The sequence below is a fragment of the Mytilus edulis genome, chromosome 12 (assembly GCF_963676685.1).
Source record: "Mytilus edulis chromosome 12, xbMytEdul2.2, whole genome shotgun sequence".
Classification (NCBI taxonomy): domain Eukaryota; kingdom Metazoa; phylum Mollusca; class Bivalvia; order Mytilida; family Mytilidae; genus Mytilus; species Mytilus edulis.
Window position 1 is genome coordinate 62,875,087 of NC_092355.1, and position 17,442 is coordinate 62,892,528.

Consider the following 17,442-nt stretch of genomic DNA (forward strand, 5'->3'; position numbering starts at 1 on the left):
TTCCTCATGGGTTGCTGACCAAGTGTTGTTACTTTGTAGCCGATCCATCATCCAAGATGGCCGCCAGGGGGGGGGGGGGCTTAGTTAAACATAGGACCCTTAGGGAAATGCATACAAATGACTTCTTCTAGAGAACCACTGAATGGAATGAAACCAAACATGGCATGAATGTTCCTTATGAGTTGCTGACCAAGTGTTTATACTTTAATTGTCAATCCATCATCCAAGATGGCTGACAGCGGGGGACTTAGTTTAACATAGGACCCTAAGGGAAATGCATACAAATGACTTCTTTTAGACAACCACTGAATGGAATGAAACCAAACATGGCATGAATGTTCCTTATGGGTTGCTGACCAAGTGCTTTTACTTTGTAGCCGATCCATCATCCAAGATGGCCGCCAGTGGGGGACTTAGTTTAACATAGGACCCTATAGGAAATGCATACAAATGACTTCTTCTAGAGAACCACTGAATGGAATGAAACCAAACATGGCATGAATGTTCCTTATTGGTTGCTGACCAAGTGTTGTTACTTTGTAGCCGATCAATCATCCAAGATGGCCGCCAGCGGGGGACTAAGTTTAACATAGGACCCTATGGGAAATGCATACAAATGATTTCTTCTAGAGAACCACTAAATGGAATGAAACCAAACATGGCATGAATGTTCCTTATGAGGTGCTGACCAAGTGTTGTTACTTTGTAGCCGATCCGTCATCCAAGATGGCCGCCAGCGGGGGACTTAGTTTAACATAGGACCCTATGGGAAATGCATACAAATGACTTCTTCTAGAGAACCACTAAATGGAATGAAACCAAACATGGCATGAATGTTCCTTATGAGTTGCTGACCAAGTGTTGTTACTTTGTAGCCGATCCATCATCCAAGATGGCCGACAGGGAGGGGGCTTAGTTTAACATAGGACCCTTAGGGAAATGCATACAAATGACTTCTTCTAGAGAACCACTGAATGGAATGAAACCAAACATGGCATGAATGTTCCTTATGGGTTGCTGACCAATTGTTGTTACTTTGTAGTTAATCCATCATCCAAGATGGCTGCCAGCGGGGGACTTAGTTTAACATAGGACCCTAGCTATGGGATATGCATACAAATGACTTCTTCTAGAGAACCACAGAATGGAATGAAACCAAACATGGCATGCATGTTCCTCATGAGGTGATGACCAAGTGTTGTTACTTTGTAGCCGATCCATCTTCCAAGATGGCCGCCAGCAGGGGACTTAGTTTAACATAGGACCTTATGGGAAATTCATACAAATGACTTCTCTAGAGAACCACTGAATGGAATAAAACCAAGTGCAAAGTCGCATTTGTCATCCATTCATATGATTATTCAGATTGAGTTATTTTGGGAGAAAAACGAGAAAAAAGGCATACGGATATTGTTCCGTCATTGGACGAAATTTTAAGTCCGATTAGACTTCCGGTTTTCGTTTACTGTATACTTTGATCATACATATGATATACTACGAATAAAGTGAATTTTCTACCTGATATCGTTTTCAAGTTTACTATCTACGGCGGTCACAGAGCTTATTAAATAGAGAGGGTCTGTATAATGTATCAATGACCGCCTTGGATCGATTAGTAAACTGAGAATTGCAAGGAAAAAGCAAAATACACTTTATCATGTTTATTCAGAGTAATGAATGTTCATAATATACAGATGAGCGCTAACATTATTCATGTACATTTAAGCAAAATAAGTTTCAGAAAAGGTACGACTCCAAGGGATTGAAATTCTACCTCCGGCAAAATTTTTGGGAAATATTTGAGATCTTTACCCCCCTTTTTGCAATATTTTATAGCAATAAATGCAGATTGTTTCCATGGATACACCAAAAAGAAATTATATTTTACCATTTTAACCACAGGATATCAAATCTATGGAAGATACTGATTACACACATAATTATGCACATGTATGACACTACAAACGGTAAGCTTAATTTGCAAGAAAGCGAGGAAAAGGGGATGGCAAAATAAAGTAAATTTTAATATTTTTTCCTTACTGTATATTTGCTACCTTTACTATGCATATTTACTATGTCATGCAGGGGCGTAGCTAGAATGAAACGATGTGCAAGCATATATAAAATTTTTGGACCCTTTTATGCAGAAAATGGTTTGTTTTCAAAGACTTTTTATGGTGTTATGCTACGTTTTATAGTGTTATACTACTTTTAACAATATTAAAGAATATCAATTAAAGATATTACTCGTAAATTATCATGTGGTCTATGGACGCAAAATATAATGAGACTTTCCAAGACTATTTTTGCGTGTTTGCAGGGTGATTGGCTTTGGGAGTCACATCGCATTGGCATATTTAACGATATCAAAGGGTTCTGGAGGGTCTTCAATAATGAATGAAACATAAATACCGTAAAACCGGGTCAATATGGTTCCTACGGTGTCGACTTAAGCATAACTAAAGTATAACAAGGCACTCAGGGACGGATCCAGCCATTTAAAAAAAGGGGGTTCCTAAACCCGGACAAAAAAAAGGGGGGGGCGGGGTTCCAACTTCATGTCCCCATTCAATTTCAAATGCATTGATCATCAAAAACAGGGAGGGTCCAACTCCGGAACCCCCCCCCCCCCCCCACTATCCGTACCGTCCATAGGTCCATAAATTATTGTGGTGTTTATCAACAAAGATTTTGCGCTCGATCTTTTCAATCCAATTTTATGGAAAAACGAGCAGATAGACATATGATTTTTTTTGGACCACTTGATAGGTATAAACCTATGGATCCAGGAAAGGTATCACTGTAATTGATTGAAATTTTTCTTTAGACCAAATTTTGGAGACTTTTGTGACATGTTCACCCCCCTTTTTTGCTATATTTTGTATCTAAGAAATGCAGATTGTTGCCATGGTTACACCCAAAAGGGATTATATTTCACCCTTATGACTATTAGAAATCAAATCTATGGAAGATTCTCTTTCTATAAGTATATACATGCATAACACACATATAAAGCCTTCTTTGTTAGACAGGAGGGGAAAGAGGGTGTTTAAAAATTATGAGTGTCAATTTTAAGTTTTTTTCCTAACTGTGTATTGCTACCTTATGGCATTTGACAAAGCAAAGAATTGCTTTTTTTCAGACAAATCATACCACAAATCTATTGATATTTAGGTTATAGATACAATTATGAGTTGAAAATAACCTTTAGTAAGACAATATATGTTAGTTTTGTTGTTTATTGTCCTTAGCAACCAATATAGACATTTTGACACAAAGACTTGGTTCCGTCATAAATTTATACTTTATTGGCTACCCCTTGGAAAAGAAGATTGGGCGTTATGTAGATATCTTAGAAGGGAACGCTTTATATTTTTTCATGCGACTAAATCAAATTTATTATTTTAGCAAGTATAAAGTCACAATTTAGCATGAATTAAGCCTAAATTTTTTCCCGCTGTTATAAATAAATTCAGTATCTACTAAATTTTAACCAAGGCTTTGGTATGGTAATACACAACAAAATTGACATTCTATAGCTTTAAAATAGCTTTAACTTGTAAAATTTGTCTACTGTTAAGGTTAATTTAAGTTTTTAAACAAGAAAAGACAGGCTTAGAAGGTATAGTTTTAGAAATTTGACTAAAAACAGGAGAAAATGCACTTTGACATGGCATGTTTCATAAAATCACTTTTTTGTTGCATTTCAGTGTCAACTGCTAACCTTCATAAAATATTTATTTCTGAACCGATTTTCAAAACTAGCAGGCCAATTTGCTCGTTTTAGCTAGTAGAAAACAGAAATCCATTTAAAGTGGAATTGGAAAAAAAAATGTTAATCCTTAAGGTAGCAATACACAGTTAGAAGTTTAGTTTCGCATTATGGCCCCTGTGAATTTTTTAAATATGAAAGTTTTTGTACAATAAAATTGATTTTTAGATAATTGAAGAATAATGTAGCCTTCTTAGTGGGTTTATATGAACATTTAGATTGTTTTTCACATGTTTTATAGGCCATTTATATGATTGACAGTCCGCATTTTCCTATCCGTACCGTCCATAGGTCCATAAATTATTGTGGTGTTTATCAACAAAGATTTTGCGCTCGATCTTTTCAATCCAATTTTATGGAAAAACGAGCAGATAGACATATGATTTTTTTTGGACCACTTGATAGGTATAAACCTATGGATCCAGGAAAGGTATCACTGTAATTGATTGAAATTTTTCTTTAGACCAAATTTTGGAGACTTTTGTGACATGTTCACCCCCCTTTTTTGCTATATTTTGTATCTAAGAAATGCAGATTGTTGCCATGGTTACACCCAAAAGGGATTATATTTCACCCTTATGACTATTAGAAATCAAATCTATGGAAGATTCTCTTTCTATAAGTATATACATGCATAACACACATATAAAGCCTTCTTTGTTAGACAGGAGGGGAAAGAGGGTGTTTAAAAATTATGAGTGTCAATTTTAAGTTTTTTTCCTAACTGTGTATTGTCACTATATTTAAGTCTAGTCACAAAAAAATCACAAGTCAGCACAATACAAGACAAGAACAGACAGACCGATCCGGTATTAATGATTATGAGAATTACGATTTTTGCCTTATCCTACATATCAGTCTTTTAATGTTTTCCCCAAAACCTTAAAGTCTTAAATAACAATGAATCTATGTTTTTGCTTTGAGACTAGAATATTGTCGAAAATGTAGCTAAAAATTTGCGTTTCTACATGTAAGAAAAAGTCCGGGAAACGCTCAGAATGCACGATTTTGCGTTATTTGTCTCAGAGCTTCTGGGGCCCTTGAGCGGCCCCCAGACCCCTCGGCAAATTTTTTTCGCCTAATATTTTTTTGCCTCACTATTAAGAGGCTAGTTACGGCCCTGTTATTAAGTTACTATTAATCAAAAGCTTCAGTTTTAATATGACAATTTAATGTTAAGTGTAAGCCTAGTGTTCTTATATTTTTTGCAATACTTATATTTCAGTTTGTAAGGAAACTTAAGGGTTGATATAAATGGCTAAGTTGTTCTATTAAGTTAAGGAAAATTATTTTTCTATTAAGGTATAAGGAAATTATACTCAGATAATAAAATATGTGTTCCAATTAAGTGATAAAGTAACTATTGTGTAAGCTACTGATTTTCTCCCTAACTTAACTTCTTGTCGGTTTTTTTTAGTGAAGTAGGAGATATAAGGCTACTGGTGCAGTGTAAGGAGACTTAAGGTGGCTCGTGGGTACAAAAATTTCAGCAAAAAATTGAACCTTTATTTTTTCATTACACATTTTATTTATTGCACTATTAGTTATTACTTTATGATATGGTAAAAAAATCAACCCAAAAAAATCGATTCGGTTTGGCCCAAGGTGACTTTTTAAATGTTTATATCATTGAAAAAGCTCCAAATTATCTCCCTTTCGTGCAAAAATGCCATTTTTTGGCATTAAATTTGAAATATCTTTTTTAACTCATCGGTAACATATATTTTTTTTTTTATTGTTTTCAAATAAGCTGTACATAAACTAAATAATTGTAAAATTTAAGCGATTTCTGTATTTACTTTATTTACTTTACTTTTATACTTTTTTATTTCGATAGTTCCTCTATTTCTCCTATTAGTTCAACCGAAAAAAAAGGACATAAACAAAAATGTATGCTCCTTCCGGAGGCAGATTGTGAGCTTAAATAAATGAACGGTGACCCCATTTTTTTATTTCATTTTTCTTTTAAGTATATGTTAAAGTTCGTTTATAAAAAAAAATATAGCGAAATCCTATACATGTATTTGGAAAAAAACCTGATTTATACCCAGGAGACCCCTTAAGTGATATACCAACAAAGATGTGCATACTATATAGTATTGGTTTAATTTGATAATTTGGTGGTGCAGGAAGTGATTTTAGATTTTAGTATATGCCACCTGTATATATAGTGCATCTATACTATTAAACGAGAAGACCTCATGTTGTGTGTCGATTCTTTTCTTTCCACAATAAGTTAGGGGTCATCCATAATTGTCAACCATTTTCCAAAGTGTACAAAACGTACACTTGGGGGGAGGGGGTTAAAAAATCAACATTTTTACCGTACGCTTTTTGTTTTATTTCCAGAATTTATTTCGTTTCCGTAGGGAAGGTCCATGTATAAAATCGAGAATTGGCTTGGGTGTGTTTCTCTTCTTATTTCTTCTTTATTATTTTCACTTGATGATATTTATTTCGATATCATAATTCCTCAATCCGGATTGAACGATTTTAAAAAAGATCAAATCATATGAAAACTAAATCTTTAAAAAATGTAAACTTGTAAAAAAATTTAAATAAAAGTTTGCAAGCATTTCTCAGTACCCCCGATTGTCAATTTCACCTGCTTTATTATAGATCCTTATCGTTTCACTCTGTTTAATAAACAAAACTGATGGAAACACTAAATTCTTTGAATGTTTTTATTTTGACAAGACGGCATTTTGTGAAAAGATTTTAAACTGGTCCTTCGATTATTTTCCTTGTAATGTATTCCAAAACAGTAAACCAGTAAACCGAAAGTAAACTTATTTTTCTTAGTATAAGCCTTCTTTAATTAGGAGCACCTCAATATGAAGTTTAACCTTAACCTTAAAAATTATCCAATATATGTACATAAACTATAATAGTGCCATGAATGGCATATTTACAGGGACCTTTTAAATAGATATATAGGCGGAAAATTAAAAAACTTGAAATGTTTTAAAACATTACACTTTTATTGATTGCTGTCTTGAGCTCTGATTCCATCAACAACTGTCATGCAGTCCATACTTTACCAATGCATTTCCCTTTCTTTGATTCTTAATTAGCATAGTTTATGTGCCCTTTTGTTAATCTTTTGCATGCTCTAGGTGCCCTTTTTCATTGGAGTTTCCACTGTGTGATAGGGGAAACACTAATCTTTAAACTCTGTATTCTAACAAAACACAAGCATCACAGATAGATGTCATCAAATAAAACAGTCAGTTATGTTTTAGTTTATTTTCAAAGCAAATTTCTATATTAAACTAAAATATAATAAACAGGATCTTCTTTTTATTAAGAATGATTGATTCTCTCTTGAAATCTGAAAATGGTTGATGTACACTTTTTGAGGGAGGGTGGGGGGTCTGAAAAAGTGTACGTTTTGTACACTTTGGAAAATGGTTGACAATTATGGATGACCCCTTAATCATCATGCCTCTGTGTCTTATAGGTCCAGTGCAAAGTCGCATTTGTCATCCATTCATATGATTATTTAGATTGGGTTATTTTGGGAGAAAAACGAGAAAAAAGGTGTCAGACCACCAATTAAAAGTCCCTTGTCTGTTCAACCAAATTTTGCAATTTTCATAGCTTTCTAAATTTTTTATCTTAAGTTTAACCTCTTACAAACCAGGTATGTCCTGAATCGTACAGGTATCACCTTTTTTTCATGCCAATTTTCAACATAGTAATTTACCTTTAAAGCCATATAAGAAAGAAGAGACCTTCCGAACTGATGTGCCACTAAAAATAACCCCTGGTTTTCTTGAAATCTTAAATTAGTATACTATGGAGCGCATTAATCCTCAAATTTTAATGTCAACTCATAGACAAGTAAATTTTGGGCTCAAAATGGTCTATATATATATTTCTCTTTCACCAAAAGTTTCAATTCTGCAAATTTGTTGGGTAGTTTGAGTAAACAATGACATCAAATGCACTATTTTTTGTCCGAGTAGGCCTACTAGCATAAAGCATAAAGCATAAAAGATTTATTTAAAGTCGGTTATTGTATTGTTATATGTATAACCGACTTTAAATAAATCTTTTATGCTTTATGCTTTATGCTAGAACATTAAAATAACTTGATGCATATTCTTACAATAAACAATCAAACTTAGCAATACAATTTATATGTTTTGTCTACGGACAAGACATTGTATTCATATTTAATGAAATGCATTATTAAAACCTAATTTTGATATAGCTGAAAGTGTTCTCTTGAGAAAAAAAAACATACATTTTATCAGGTTTATCTATCAAATGATGCTTAACTTCGAGGAAAATGGAAACAAATACATTTTGATAATGTCTACGGACAAGACATTTTATTGTTATTCAATTAAATGCTTTCAAAAATGATTGTTAAAGTTAAGATTAAAAGTTACTAATTAAATTTTAAGCTGTGTTTCTTTAAATTTTGGAAAATATAAAAATGTACCCATAATTCTTTACATATCTCAATAATTTATTGATTAAGCTAAACTGAAGACACATTCTTTTAACTGAAATCCATATATCTGACTGCTTAAAACAATCAAACTATTATTAAAACTCAATTTTGACATAGTTGAATGTGTTCTCTTAAAAAAATAACATACATTTTACCTATCAAATTAGGCTGAAATCAAGGAAATTGGATACAAATATAATGTGGTAATGTCTACGGACAAGACAATTTCAGTTAAAAAAAAATCTGTTAGAATTATTTGTGACTATACTCATGTTGAAAATACTGAGTTTTAATTTGAATAGATAACTTTCATCACCTATAAATAAGATATAAGTTCCATAGCAGACAAATAATTGAATTTAATACTTGTTGTGTACAAGTGTCTTGTCCGTAGACACTTCCTCACCTGCTGTTAATACTGAAATGCAAAAGATAAAGTTAGAGAGAGAGAAATACTTTTTTTCATTTGATTTATTTAATCTTTTAAGGTATGCATCAACTGGAATAAACAATATTGAAGTAAAATAAGGTATGCTTTTTATGACTGATAATCTGACACTTTTAAAATCCACTCCTGTAAAGTAATTTTACAAAAATTGAGAACACTTAAATTACCATTTATTTTTTAATTAAGATATTTCTAAGTTTTAACAACACATAGGACTAATTAAGACCCATAAAGCCAAGCAATATTGATAAAAAGACATGTCTACGGACAAGACATGTGTCTACGGACAAGACATTCTGACATATTTTTGAATTTTTTCCTCTATTAATAGATGGTAGAAAAAAATGCTAGTGGTGTTTTCATATCTACAAAGAACAGGAACTTAGCAATGCAACATTAATGTATTTATGCTTCCAGTTTACTAGGGAATGTATGTCTACGGACAAGGCATTTTTTCACTTTATTTGTATATCCAACTTTGATGGCATATATCATCAGCTAGGGTACTGCAATTTTGATAAATGAGGTAGTTTTTCATAATGTATATACTAGAAGAGAAAAAAACCACATAATAGCATAAATTTGATTTATTTTTCTCTTTTATCACTACACTGAGCAAGCTAAAAACAAAAGTACAAAATTTCATAACAAGCGCATAGTATTCAACTTTTTATTATAACTTTGTAACCACTGAAGATTTTTTGTTGCAACAACCAGTAAAAGAAAGAAGAATAAATTGTCTATAACAGTGAACCAATAATGTAGTTCAAATTAAGTTCACTTATTAACTATCAATTGATAAAAACAGGTAAATTTTAAATGAAACAACATAACGTGTAATTTTGCCCATTTTCAGCGTGTATTTTAGTGGGTTTTTTTTCAAAACGGTAACACCTATACATGATATTTGATATTCATTGTGAAACCCTACATTCTCTTCTTCAGTTCAAAGATGTATTACTTATGTAAAGTTTATCTTCTTGTCTTTACAAGCCTATAACATAGACCCAATATGAAATGCACATCTGATCTTGGCTAGGCCGAAAAGTGAATTGACATTAAGTTATTTTAAAAACATTCAAGTTATATGTTTTAATTGAGCACCCAGCTGGGATCGCATCATTAGCTCATTTTGGATAAGACCAACTGCCGTTGCGTTGTAAATTGGTGGTGGGTACGCCAGGCTGTGTTGATATCCTTTACACCAGTATCTTGAACAATTAATCTTAGGCGAAATAATACTGGTTTGCGCACCGATCATATTCACTGTAAAATATTCCTACACATGCACACAGTTGCTTATAGTACCAATCAGTTGCGTATCGTGCTACACTACAAAAGTAGTGATACTCCAGTAAAACAACAAAAAATAACAACAACCAAAAACGACTTCGACGAAATCTTAAAACGGAAAGTCCTTAATCTAACTGTAAAATCAAACAAATGGATAACAACTGTTCTATTCCGAATTGGTTCAGCTAGGCATTTTCTTATGCAGAAAATGGTGGATTTGACCTGGTTTTATGGTTAGCTAAACCTCTCACTTGTATGACAGTCGCAGAAAATTGTGCATAGTAACGAAAAAAATATTCCGAACCTTTTCACTAATTCATTACGATCTCTTATATATGGAGAAAGAATAAAAAACTAACAATTTCCAGGATTTTATTGCATGTATAGCGACACATGTCACCATCCTTATATTTTTTTTAGATAAATTGCTTCAAAGTTGACCGATATGCATAGAATTTGGCAGAACAAGGATGACATTACTTTATACAGAGTAACGTTTTTTTTTTATTTCCCCTGACTGGTTTCGTAAAGAAGTAGTGGCAATAAGGCCCTTATTTGGCCCAAAAATTACTGCAAATTTAAAAGTTTTCATCAAATTTTGAAATAACTGAAAACTTGACTAAGGTATAAGGTACTAAGAAAACAAAACAAATTTGACATCGAACAAGTTACCATGGCAACAAATCATGACTTAATTTGCATATTATGTCAAATTTCGTGATTTACCTTGTTTTTTCATCAAATTTTATGTATATTTTAGATTGAAAAAGTATGTGCGCACCCAAGAAACAACTTTAATTATATTTGGTGAGATCATGTCAATAGTAATAATAAAGCTTCTGTTAAATTATTTTGTTGTTTCTTGGCTGCGCGGGAGGTTTCCTCGACGGAAATAAAGATAGAAAACTGCATAAATTCTGTATTTTTTTTTATCGTTTTTGTGAAAACAGTACATAATATGACGTAATTGTGACGTCATCAGATAAAAATCTTTATGTTTTTCGTAATGTCTAATGAATGTTCATAATATATACAAACAACCGCTATCTATACTATTAAACGAGAAGACCTCATTTTGTGTGTCGCTTCTCTTCCTTCCGCAATAAATTAATCATCACGCTTCTGTGTCCTATTGGTACCATGCATAGTCGCATTTGTCACCCATTCTTATGATTATCCAGATTGGGTTATTTTAGGAGAAAAACGGAAAAAAAGGCGTTCGGTTATTGTTTTCGTCATTGAACAAAATTTTTAGTCAGACTAGACTTCCGGTATGCGTTTTTCTGTATACTATGAACATAAAATTACATATATACCATTGTGAATAATGTATTTGGCATATTGCTATCTGCTATCATTTTCAGGTTTACTATCCACGGCGGTCACATAGTTCATTAAATAGAGAGGGTCTATATAATCATATATCAATGACCGCTGTCGATCGATTAGTAAACTGAGAAATGATAGTATTTAAACGCAATTTTACACTTTATTTATAGTAGATCATAGTAATGTCTAATGAATGTTCGTAATATACAAACATGCAACCGCTATCAATATTGAAATTAATAGAAAACAAACAGATGGGAATTTTGGAAAAAAGGGAGGAAACGGGCTAGAAAAACAATTGTCCTGTCCCAAAATACTTTTGACACCTTTTTCTGAAATTCTCCTGTCATAAAATCTTTTACAAAAATTCATCGGGTCACTAAGTATATTGAGTGGAGAGGGTCTATATAATATATCAATGACCGCCGTGGATTGATTAGCAAACTGAGATTGATAGTAAAAAGGAAACACACTTAATTTAGAGCAATAAATTGTTCATATTATACTAAATGTATGTTCATATTGAAATTAATAGAAAAAAAAACTAGATGTGTCAAAGCGACACGAATGGCCCCGTCCCAAAAAGTTGAAAAATCTGCAATTTCAATATAAACACATGTGGACACAAACATGATGGTAGTCTAACATATCAAAAATCTGGAGGGGAATAGAGAACAAATCTGTATAACTGTGATTTTCAATAATTCACCAAAATCCAAAGCCCGTATTTTCAGCGAAAATAAGCAGAGCGGAAAGAAACATAAGCTTGACCTATAACTCATCATGGTTAACTCACATACCAAAAATCAGCCCAATATCTGAAGGCGTTTAGAAAAAGAGTCTGTATAACTGTGATTTTCAACAATTTCTCAAAGTCCAAAGCCCGTAATTTCGGCAAAAAGTGAAGCAGAACGAAACTTACACTTGTTCTTTTACTCGTCATAGTTAACTCACCTACCAAAAATCAGCCCAATATCTAAAGGCGTTTAGAAAAAAAGTCCGTATAACTGTGATTTTCAACAATTTCTCAAAGTCCAAAGCCCGTAATTTCGGCAATGAATGCCCGCGATTTCACGGGTGTGTTCTAGTATATATATATATATATATATATTCGGCCAGCGAAAGCTCTTTTTTTGAGAGCCCAGGTGGTCGTGTGGTCTAGCGGGACGGCTGCAGTGCAGGCGATTTGGTGTCACGATATTACAGTAGCATGGGTTCGAATCCCGGCGAGGGAAGAACCAAAAATTTGCGAAAGCAAATTTACAGATCTAACATTGTTGGGTTGATGTTTAGACGAGTTGTGACTTTAGACGAGTCTAAATTGAAAACTACGTTCAAACCTATGATTGCGTTGGATAAAAACCGTATTTTTTATACGTGTGCATGTAAAACAAATTTTGTTGTAGAAGGGTCTAAATACAGCACAAACAACATTTTCCAAAAGACCAAAAAAGCGAAAAAGTATATTTAAACAAAACGCATTTGACTACTGATGTTCTTTAACCCTGCTGACTGCCATTGGCGATTGCCAAATAAAATTGATCACAAGATGTAACAAAATGAATCTTAATATAAATTTAATACTAAACAGAAAAAAAATTTAACTTGTGGCCACGATGTTATGCCACAAACATACGGTGTCAATATTTTTTTAGTACACCAGATCCGGATTTCGACAATAAATGTCTCTTCAGTGATGTTAGGGATCGAAACGGTATTTGGAAGGCCATATAAAAAGTTCCCTCATTTTTAGATAGACTCTTGAATTTTAAGAGTTAATATAGGATGAACGGGTCATATAAACCGGAGGGAAAATATATATATATATAAATAGTAACACCCGACAACCACTTAGTAAGAGGCTCGAGTCCTGACTTGTGACAGTCACAGTACAGAATGTGGCAGTATTACACATGTTTTTGTATCCCACCAGTATCTGAGATAGTGTTGGAACATATTCAATGATATTAGAACAAATTTTAAAATCAGTTGAAAAGCTATTAAGTTATTAACTTATAAGATAAATACAGAGCACAAAAAAAAACACCTAAAGAAACTATAAGTGCAGAATTCAGAGTTCTCGAGGTTAATGAAAGCCAACAACTAATAAAAAGAATCATGTAACTAAGGCTAAAACATCAATCAGTAAACATCCAACATCCAATAAGACGTCATTTTAAAACATGCAGTCGGAGAAAAAAAATCATGTATCTAAGGTTTAAATAATCAGTTCACATCCAACATCCATGCAATAAGACGTCATTAAAAGCCAAGGCTAAAACATCAATCAGTACACATCTAATTGTCCAATGCCAAAATATAGGTGTTGACAGAATGTAGGACAGTGGATGTTTATATAAGGTATAGCAATACTATTCAGTAATGTATAGCAATAATATTCAGTAATGTATAGCAATAATATTCAGTGATGTATAGCAATAATATTCAGTTAGGTTTTAATGGCGATTTTAGGTTATTATCAGTGAGTCTGAGTGCTGTGTGCAGTAAACTAGTTATTGATAGTAAATCGTAAACGAACGATGTTTCTAGTATATCTATGCAAGTATTATGTATAACACATAAAAACAGGAGTCATTGAAATTAAAAGAAAAACAAGAATGTGTCCATAGAACACGAATGCCCCACTCGCACTATCATTTTCTATGTTCAGTTGGACGTGTAATTGGGGTCAAAAATCTAATTTGGTATTTAAATTAGAAAGATCATATCTTAGGAAACAAACATGTGTACTAAGTTTCAAGTTGATTGGACTTCAACTTCATCAAAAACTACCTTGACTTTATCGGCTGTTTCCTGTTTGACTGTCCGTATTTTCACAGCTAGACCAGCCATAGGTCCAGAAATTAATGTAACTTTTGCAAACACAATTTTACCAAAAAATGAGACAACAGACCATGGACGGATTCAGGCGGGGGCGTGGCCGGCGTGCGCCCCTCCCCCGCCGCCCCTAAAATTTGCAAAGCAAAATATTTCGATAATTTAACCTCAAAAAAATTTTCACCTCGATACGCTCGGCGAAAATTTAAGTTTGCGCCCCTCCCCCTTAACTAAAATCCTGGATCCGCCCCTGAAGACAAATGCTTTTTATTGGATTTCTTGATAGATATATGAAACAGTTTCAGAAAAGGTATGACTCCAAGGGATTGAAATTCTACTTCCGGCCAAATTTTTGGGAAATATTTGACATCTTTACCCCCCCCCCCCCTTTTTTTTGCAATATTTTATAGCAACTAAATGCAGATTGTTTCCATGGATACACCAAAAAGAAATTTTTACCACTGGATATCAAATCTATGGAAGATACTGATTACAAACATAATTATGCACATGTATGACACTACAAACGGTAAGCTTAATTTGCAAGAAAGCGAGGAAAAGGGGATTGTAAAATAAAGTAAATTTTAATATTTTTTCCTTACTGTATATTGCTACCTTTACTATGCATATTTACTATGTCATATCAATATTGTTTACCTTTTTCTAATAATTTTAAATGAAATTACCTGTGTCGAAAGTTTTACTTCTTGTGTAATTTAGGTGTTTAACTTTTGTCATATAGCAATAAACCAATAACTTGTGTCTTACTAGTTCACTTGACTAGATCATTGTTATATGTTAAAATCAATAGATACCTGTGCGTGTACAATACAATACAGAAGGAAGTTATGTCTACTTCTTTGTTAGATGGACCTTCAAATTACCTCAGTTTGTTAGCAATACCAATTGAAAGAATACTAATAGCTGTTACTAGCCAATCGAATCATTTTTTAAACGAGACGGTAACCAAACACGATTGAAAAACCTGTTAAACTAGTTTAAAAATAAGTTTCTTTAAACGAATAAATTTGTGCATCTTGCAAAAAAGGTTGTATAAATAAGTCCATCTTTTCTATTTGATTTAGTTTACTGTGAATTGAGTTAAATAACTTAGTAAAATAATTACTTGCAACGTATAAAAATTCGTCAAAAGAGTTACAAATGTCATTAACATTGCATTATTATCAATTTCCAAATGAGGTCTCAAAAAGGAGTGGCATCTATAAGTGTACATGTAACATATGAGACCCCGTTCACCTGTGGCGAAGAGGCGGATTTAGAGGGCCAGCCCCCCCCCCCCCCTTTTGTGGGGAAAATTGATTGATTGTATAGGGAATCACTGAAGCATGACTTGAGCGGGACCCTTCTTAGGCAGTCAGAGCCCCTCCCCCCCCCCCCCCCCACAAACACACTTATGAAAATTTCACAGTGGCGGATCGGGGACTTTCGAAAAGGGAGGGGGTTTAGAGAGGCTCATATAACAGCAGGGGACCCGGCAACTCAACAAAAGTAATACAAAATAGACAATCCCTGAAACGCCCATGTTAACGAATTTGTATCATATAACGTTAAACAACATTAAAGAATATACGATAATTCAATTACTGTCTGAATATTGTATCATTATACATATACAAAACATAATTAGTTAAAATTACCTTTAAAATGTTTTAAAAAAGTGTCCTCTTTGTTAAAAAGAATTTCCACTTTCGTTATATATATAATCACACAGACATAACCGATTGTCGCCAAGTCATTTTTAGATACGGGTCTCTAGTATGTAACTCAATACTATTCAATGTGTAACGTGTACACAGGGTAAGCGTGTCTATTTCTATTTTAGAATAGGTTCGTTACCAGCTTGATACTGGGTCTGAAATGTTCTATTTACAAAGTATATGTCGAATAAATTCACCAAATAAGGTATACCCATCAAATTATGTCAATGAACTAAAATATATGAGGCTCCCGCAGGGTACCCCCCTCAGGTCGCAAGGTCGCTTTTTAATTCGTCGAGAGGTCGTTTTTTTCCTAACACAGAGGATGGAAGTTGGTCGGAGGTCGTTTTTTCCAAATTTTAAAGGTTGCAGGTCGTTTTTAGAAGGCCCCCAGGTCGGAAGTCGCCTCTAAAAAGCCCAGAGGTCGCAGGTCGTTTTTGACCCTGCGGGAGCCTCATATATACAAGTGCCCTGACTTGCTTTAACAGTTCAATTCATCTACTATTATACATTAATCATATTTTATACAAATGATACGTACAAATTCTAATTTGTCCTTGGTCAAACTTGTCATAATGGTACAATTTAGTACCCTACAAGCTACGACTTGTCCTAATGGTACATTTTGGTACCCTACAAGCTACGACTTGTTTCATACGGAAAACAATCATACTTAACAAACTACAAGTTGTACAAGTCTTAAAGAACAGACACCAACCTTGTCCTTTGTTGCATTACAATCATGAATGCATTCCATATTAGAGAATACTAACAGGCACCAATCTGTTCTTTATTACACTTGAAGTATTAATATCTTGTATAAGAGACAACGATCTCAAATATCCTATCTCGATAATCTATCTCTATAATAACCACCTACGTATCATGGCCATCGTCTTCGTAGACAGCAGAAGAATGAAAAAGAGCAGGAAATCGTCACCTGCTTATATTTATACCACAATGGTAGCCGTACCATTCTTGAAGGAGAGGTATTCCAAATTGCCGCATTACTCGTATTAGAGCTTCCACTGGAACACCCTTTACATTTGAACTGACACAAGATTTACCCTCCAAATATCTTATTCTTTTCTATGTTTAATTTTATTAAAGTATATACAAATACATAAAATAAGGCTTCTGCCGAACTGTAAATAGGGTAAACTATCGGACCTAAGATACACAAGTTTAAGCTTTTCAAAAAGCTGAGGACTGCTTCGCTCTATCCTAATTTAAGATAATATATGTGCATATGGTTGAACATGATTTAGTATTAGAAATGTGGTATTTCTAGATATTGATTGACATTAATTGAATTTACCATAAGAGTTTGCGCTATACACTCATGCTTTAACAACAAATGTTCACTTCACTTGAAAAGTAAAACATTTACAAATAAACACGACTCTGGAGGTGTGCCTAGATTGACAGACGTTATAAAATACAGATATGCATGTTTAGCAAAACAAATGGTGCATATTGCAGATTAACCAAACAAATAAACACGCATTTTAAAATAATTGATATATGTCAATATTGAGTTTCAGTGTGAAATATATGCATAATAAAACGAACATGAAATAAT

General features: G+C 33.5%; 1 protein-coding gene across 1 annotated transcript in view; it reads right to left on the minus strand.

Annotated features, from left to right (window-relative positions):
- LOC139498898 (uncharacterized) overlaps positions 1–16,009 on the minus strand; it is a 332,230-nt gene extending 316,221 nt beyond the window's left edge. Inside the window, exon 1 of the mRNA XM_071287488.1 lies at positions 15,801–16,009. The gene's annotated coding sequence lies outside the window, so the exon portion shown is untranslated. The remainder of the gene's footprint in view (positions 1–15,800) is intronic.
- Positions 16,010–17,442: the final 1,433 nt, after the last annotated feature.